The following is a 6,824-nucleotide window of genomic DNA, read 5'->3' as shown; positions in this document are numbered from 1 at the left end:
GAAAATATAATCCTGCAGGAATTTGCATTGAGTAGAAATCAGATCAGACTTAGATTTAGTAATTCCCCATCGTCGTTGCATTGAAAGAGCATGCGGAAAGAAAATATAACACTGCAGAAATTTGCATTACGTAGAAATCAGACTTAGATTTAGTAATTCCTAAAGTCGTTGCATTGAAGGGTCCTAAATTTAGTTCAAGTTCAAAACTAGAGAAGACCGTAACTATCGCATTAATCATATACAGGAATAATTTTGGATTGGGAAAATTTCATATATGTATTAATTTTTATTTATTTGTTTAATCAATACAAGATTAAACAACCGGCCTGGAGTATGCCGTAAAACTGCTTCTGCTTGGCTAAGAGCTCGTCTTCCTCAGACGTAAGGAAACAGGTTAACGGCCCAAGACCCAGAGGCATCTGGCAGGAGTGAGAACCTGCTCCCGATTACGGACCACCAGCAGGGTTATGCCAGGTGGCGTGGTTTTCCTATTTAACAGTGATGAGTCAAACCCAGCATTCGCGGATAGCAGCCAGAGATGGCTGTCCTCACTGTTGGTTTGACACCTGAGTTGATAGGTTTTACCACCTTCGGAAAAAAAAAAATACAAGATTAAACAAACATAATCCCTCTGAAAATAAGTGAGTTCAAAACTAGTGAGTTGTAACCAATACCAGATCCCAAACATAATCCCTCTGAAAATAAGTGAGTTCAAAACTAGTGAGGTGCAGAGTGAAAAAATGACATAGCGACTAATAATAAGTTTTCAGCTACTCATTTCACCAGCAAACTAAATTATAATAGAGTTTCTTATTATATAAAAATCACCTAAAGCAAACGCAAGCAAAAATAAATAAAATTTCTTGTCAAACGCCACTGCCTAAAACAAACCCAAATAAAATTTATTGGATTCTTACAAGGCCCACTTTGCATTCATCTAATTCGGACAGAGATCTAGTTACTAAAGTTATTTGGTTTCCTCTAATTCTTACACAGATCACACAACTTGAATTGCACTACACATAGGTCTCATCAAATTCCGATACAGATCATAGAAATTGAAACATTTTAGTTACTCTTTAGCAGGGTGCAAATTTAACATCAGATCTGTCACAAGTTGGAAAGGGCCTCAGGAGCATTCCATACTGTATATTTTTTGTGAGACACATAATCTTTATGATTCAATTTCTGCTAAAATGCAAATCTAGCACTGAACGAGGAAGACGGGTTACATACACAACACAACTCTAGGCCTGGTATCCTATTGTAAGCTCTCTTATCATGTCATCCACAGCACACACAGATGACCCTTTCTTCCCTCCGTCTTTATCTTCACTCACTGCCTTCAAAGCCGCATCGCTCATCTCCCTGGCTCTCTGTCTCACTCGGTTGCCATTTTCTTCCTTCATCAACATTCCTACTCTTCTTTCCACCGTCTCGCGTTTCAGCTCTCCCTCTTTGCCCCTCCACATCTCGATGCACACCCCAACTTCCTCCTCCAGCAGCTTCGAATTCGCGAACTGGTCGGCTGCCATGGGCCATCCGATGATGGGCACTCCTCGGCTTAGGCTCTCCAGCACCGAATTCCATCCACAGTGACTAAGGAACCCTCCGGTTGAAGGATGGGACAGGATTAGCAGCTGAGGCGCCCATTTTCTGATAAGCAATCCTGCTTTCTTTTCCTTCACTCGCTCTTCAAATCCCTCCGGAAGAAACTCTGTCGAGAACTCTGAATTGAGCGGGGCCTCCAGCGGAGGCCTGACGACCCAAATAAAAGGCTGTTGGCTCGATTCTAGCCCCAGAGCTAGCGCCCTCATGTTTGACAACGATATGCAATTCTGAGTTCCGAACGAAACATATAGCACTGTGGACGGCGCCTGTGAATCAAGCCACTGCAAGCATTCCCTTGCAGACTTTACCTCTGCCTGCTTGCCCCGCTGTAGAAAATTCGAATCAACCATTGTATTTGAAGGAGACAAAGAGAGCAACGAAGAGGGTAGGATCGGCCCGACTGCCCAAACCGGCCTGCCGGTGGATTTTCTCATGTGTTGGAGACTGCTATTCTGAAGGAATTCGAATGTGGTTGCTGAAATATGGATGAGCGCTGAATTTTGGGCGCTTGAATTCAAATTTGAATTCGAATTCAAATGGGCTCGTGTATATTACTTGCATTGATTACGCTGAACCGTGGAGCCTCCCGGAGTTGGAGTGACGGAGCTGCCAGAAAATGCATGTACATAGGTCATGGTATCATGCATGGATATGGGTCCAAAACATGCATCCAAAACTCTCGTTACGGTGCTGCCGCTGTCAGAGGGTGTACCTCCATAGCATTAACTTTGCTATGGAGGTGGAAATAGGAACTGCCCAAATAAACGTGAGGAAAAAGCGGGTGAAGAAACGAAGAAAGCGGGAATGTCATTGTCTTCACAATGCGGGTGAAGAAACGAAGAAAGCGGGAATGTCATTGTCTTCACAATGCGGGTGAAGAAACGAAGAAAGTGGGAACGTCATTGTCTACGATTGTGAAGGGAGTCTCGTCTGACATGTTTGTCTGTCACGGAAAGGATACTTAAAGCAGCCTTCAATTTACCGTATCAAACCCAAACCCGAGGAAAGTTAGTGGCACGCCAAATTCATATCACATCTTCCTATTACCTAGTTTCAACGACTGCTGTTTCAATACACTTGCGTAGCAGGTCCCCAGAAATGAATTTCGGCAGTGTTATTAATGTATTACCACCTTTAGTATTATTAATATAAATATTAAAAGAAATTATTGTGAAAAAATTTATTCATATACTAAATATTATTAATATATATTTTTATAAAAAAAATATGAAATAATATTATTCATATCTTATGAAATTTCTGAAAAGGTACCATCAATGAAGAGAATTGCATTTTTCAAATATCATAGAATGAGAGAACTATGCCAAGAGAAATAAATTCATAGATAGATTCACAAAGGGTTGAAAAAACTTTCCACTCGTTAACTAATTAGGAATATATATGAAAATTTATATCATACATGTAGAGTGCCTATAGACAGAAATGGCATATATGTTTCTAGAAGAATCAAAATCTCATTTTTCTCCTAGGTTCAAGGCAAGGATGGAAATTCAGTTAAAATATTATCAATAATTGAAAGTAATAAGTAATTAATTTTCTTATTAAAAAATAAAAATAATTTTAATCAAATTAATTAGTATATTTCTAATAAAAAATAAGATAATATTATAAAATCAAATCAAAATAAAATAAAATTTGGGTTTGAGTTCCTATATTAATAACACCTATAGCACAATTTGTCAACTAATTTATTGTTGGACTGCAACATGAACTTCTTCATCTTCTTCTTCTTTAATGACGGTATTCCATTTCTTTAGGCACATAAGCCTACAAGAAAAAGCCCTTGGTTCCATCCATTTTCTCTCCTTGACCCACACACGACTCTACACTCGCCTACGCTGGGCACTTGTTGGAGCTTACATAGTTCTATGATTAGCATTATGGTAATTCTAGGCACCATGGATTCATTGCAAAGGATTGCCCATACGATTTCATATGTGTCGAGGAGCTTCAACAGGAAGAGATTGAAACCCATCGATAATAGGAAAAAGGCACAAATATTAGGGGTTGCATTGCCCATACGATTTCATATGTGTCGAGGAGCTTCAACAGGAAGAGATTGAAACCCATCGATAATAGGAAAAAGGCACAAATATTAGGGGTTGGTTAGCCAATTTATCAGACCCACAATTTTTGTGATCAGATCAGAGTGTTTTTTTTATTCTTCCTTCATTAATTCCTTAGCAGTTTCCACAATTAATTACAAATGTTGACACTTGAAAGTAAATTTCATATCATTTCTTTTAAATTAGCTTAATTCTCTTCGAACATATTCCATATGTGAATTTGACCCACAAATCATAAGCGAACTAGAAGCCTTCAAGCTTTTCAAAATGTTAAACGTAGGCTACGTTTAGTTCAAAAACAATTCTCTAAATCATGAATTCATGATGTGACTGATAATACTTGAAGCGGGTCATTTTTGGTCACAAAACCCTCCATTAATTTTCCAACGAGTTTGTCTAAATGGAAAATATGAATTCATCCCACCCATGTTGATCTCCAACTTGTAATGAGTGTTTTTCATGTGTTGGTCTCATCGAGTTATTACACATAGATGGCATCAACTAGAATTTTTTTGAATTAATAACCTCTCTCTCCTTGTGGATGGAAAAACTTGGAGAAAAGTCAAACTTAAAAGGGACTTACTTTGAAAGTGAGGTTAAGGTCTAAAATCTCCCTCTACCATAAAAGAAAAGAGTTGGACCAAGAGACTTTAGAGGTAACCAAGGTGAGTCAAAGATACTACTAGTGATAATTGTTTTGTTGTTGTGAATAATTCAATGCAGAGAGATCTTTCAATGGAATAATTTGAAGAAATTGTTTTAGTTTGACTATAGCTTGATTATAAAAGAATCCATATATAATTATATACAACTATGATTAGGCTAAGTTGGGAGAAAAAACTAAATTGGTGTGCGAGAAGATGGAACAATGGAAGGTTAGACGTGAAGAGATTGTGGAGAATGCTAAAATATAGGCGAAATTGCTCAGTAGAGTCAAGAGAAATCCCTAGAGTACAAGGACACGACCATAGGTTAAAATGTGAAGGAAAATCACTTAGAAATGGGGAAAATCACACAGAAGCAGTGAGAGTACGTTGACTTATTTTTTCATTACTCGGAAGTTATTATACATAAAATAGCCTATGCAAGTATTATTACTTCTTAATAACTTATAAGAGTTGTATTAATGGAATGACTTACCAGTGTTGAATATCACAATGGCCTTGTCCTCTATATTTTCTTTCTTCTGTTATTACATGATCAATGATTACAGCGTCTGACTAGTTCTTCTATTGTCAGTGGTTCCAGTGATTACATCCTTTGCCTAGTTATTACGATAGACTTTTTAGGGTTTCTCCTCTTATTCTCTAGCTTAGCTTGAATACAAGGACATGTAAACCACTGGTTGATTCATTTTGAAATTATCTAACTTGAAATCATGGAATTAATGATGTACTTTTGCAATTCACAGACAACATGGAACAAAGGATGGTTCCCAAGTTTTGCATGCCAGCAAAAGGTGGCAATTCAAGAGTGAACTCAAAAGTAGGTGCCCACAATCAATCACTATCTAGATGAAAAATAAACCCAAAGGTTTTTTATGCAAGGCTTTGGTCTATGAACTATGGCTTCTACCTTAACATTTATTATTGAGTGAGAGAAAATAATTGATCAAATATTTGCTTTAATCTAGTATATTTATGGTTAATATGAGCCTCTATCTCCAGAAAATTCCAAATAAGATGTTAAAGATGTCAAACTTGCTTATTAGTTAAAAAAAATTATAAATATTTGAAAGATTAAAATAAATCCTTAAAAAAATATCAACCAAAACTTTGATTAAAAATATTGACTAATGAGCCAAAGTAATGTAACAACGAAAAATTGAATACTATAGCAGAGACTAATTAAGCCGATAGGATTTTTTACTATGAGGTTCATCCTCACAACACTGTAGCAGATTCATCAGACTCCAGGTGTCTTGACTTGACAGGTGAACCTCCCCTGTAGCCCTAAACCATCTTCGACAAGCCTTCCTCCTCATGTACCACCCGCCTCTCTTATTGCTCGACCTGTGTGCATGTCACTTTCCTCTTAACTGTTTGACTTCCAACTTTTTAAATATCAGAGCGACTAACCGTGGTGGCCATGGTGGTGTCGATGAATCATCGTTGTTGAATCATCCATTTGTTAACACTATATATTGTCTTATCAAAGAAGCTCCACATCACTGTAGTGCCCCGATACTTATCAGTCTCTTGCGCTTTGCTCACAGCTGTCGACCCATTCATCTGTTAACACTCCTATGTCATACTCGACCTCCATGATCTACCAAACTGCACGATGATCTGCATTGGGCCACGAAGATGAAGTGGAGGATGACTTGAAACACCTCCAGAGTCTCCGAGATGAAATTTAGCTGATTACTAAGAAGGATCAGGGGAACTCCACGAATAATATTTGGACCCCACCAAAAAAGAGAAGAAACCATCTAGTTCTTCCCATACAACAGACTAGCTATTTACAAGGAAACTGTTTACTCCAAAGAGGCATCAAGGAATGAAACAAACTCCAATACTGTCATGACTGTGACTACAATTAAGGCCAAAGGCCCCTTTTTCTTTTATCCCCTTCCTGCATTTCTTCACCATATGACCAAGTGTTGTGACTATTGGATTAGCCTTAAGGTGCTAAGGATTTTCGTTCATTCCTGGGGGCTATTTTCATTTGTTAAATTCTTTAATCCTGGGGTTATTTAAGTCTTACTAACCACGAGCTAGCCCCAATATCGGAGCTCCATCTGATCAAAACTTTTTAAAGTGGCAAGTGTTACAAAGCTCTGATATCCCCAACCTCTGATCATTGATCACTGATTATGACAACATTACTACCACGTGGTACCTTGTGGGTGGTGACACATGTCACCCTAATTTCCCCCTTAGGACCCCTCAAAACGCCGAAACTTCCTACCACGTCTCTGTCATACTGCCACATCATGTTGATGTTAGATGCAACGTGGATTTATCAGAACCAATCTTACGCCACCACACGTCTCGCTAGAGGAGAGAGAAAGGGCTCGTCCACCTTTGGTTTTTTCAATGAAATCCTTTGTTAACCTATGTTGGTGATCCCCGATAGTTTAACATTATCGACAATTTTTCCTGGCATTTTAACACTATCAACACC

The 6,824-nt window shown here is 38.2% G+C and overlaps 1 pseudogene; it reads right to left on the bottom strand.

Moving 5' to 3' along the window:
• Positions 1 to 1,247: 1,247 nt before the first annotated feature.
• Positions 1,248 to 2,045, bottom strand: LOC149261014 (UDP-glycosyltransferase 92A1 pseudogene; annotated as a pseudogene).
• Between the last annotated feature and the right edge of the window lie 4,779 nt (positions 2,046 to 6,824).

This window comes from Pinus tabuliformis, chromosome 6 (assembly GCF_031772625.1).
Source record: "Pinus tabuliformis cultivar Carrire ecotype Pingquan chromosome 6, CPIR1, whole genome shotgun sequence".
In the NCBI taxonomy this organism is placed as follows: Eukaryota; Viridiplantae; Streptophyta; class Pinopsida; order Pinales; family Pinaceae; genus Pinus; species Pinus tabuliformis.
This window is presented reverse-complemented; position numbering and strand designations above follow the sequence as displayed.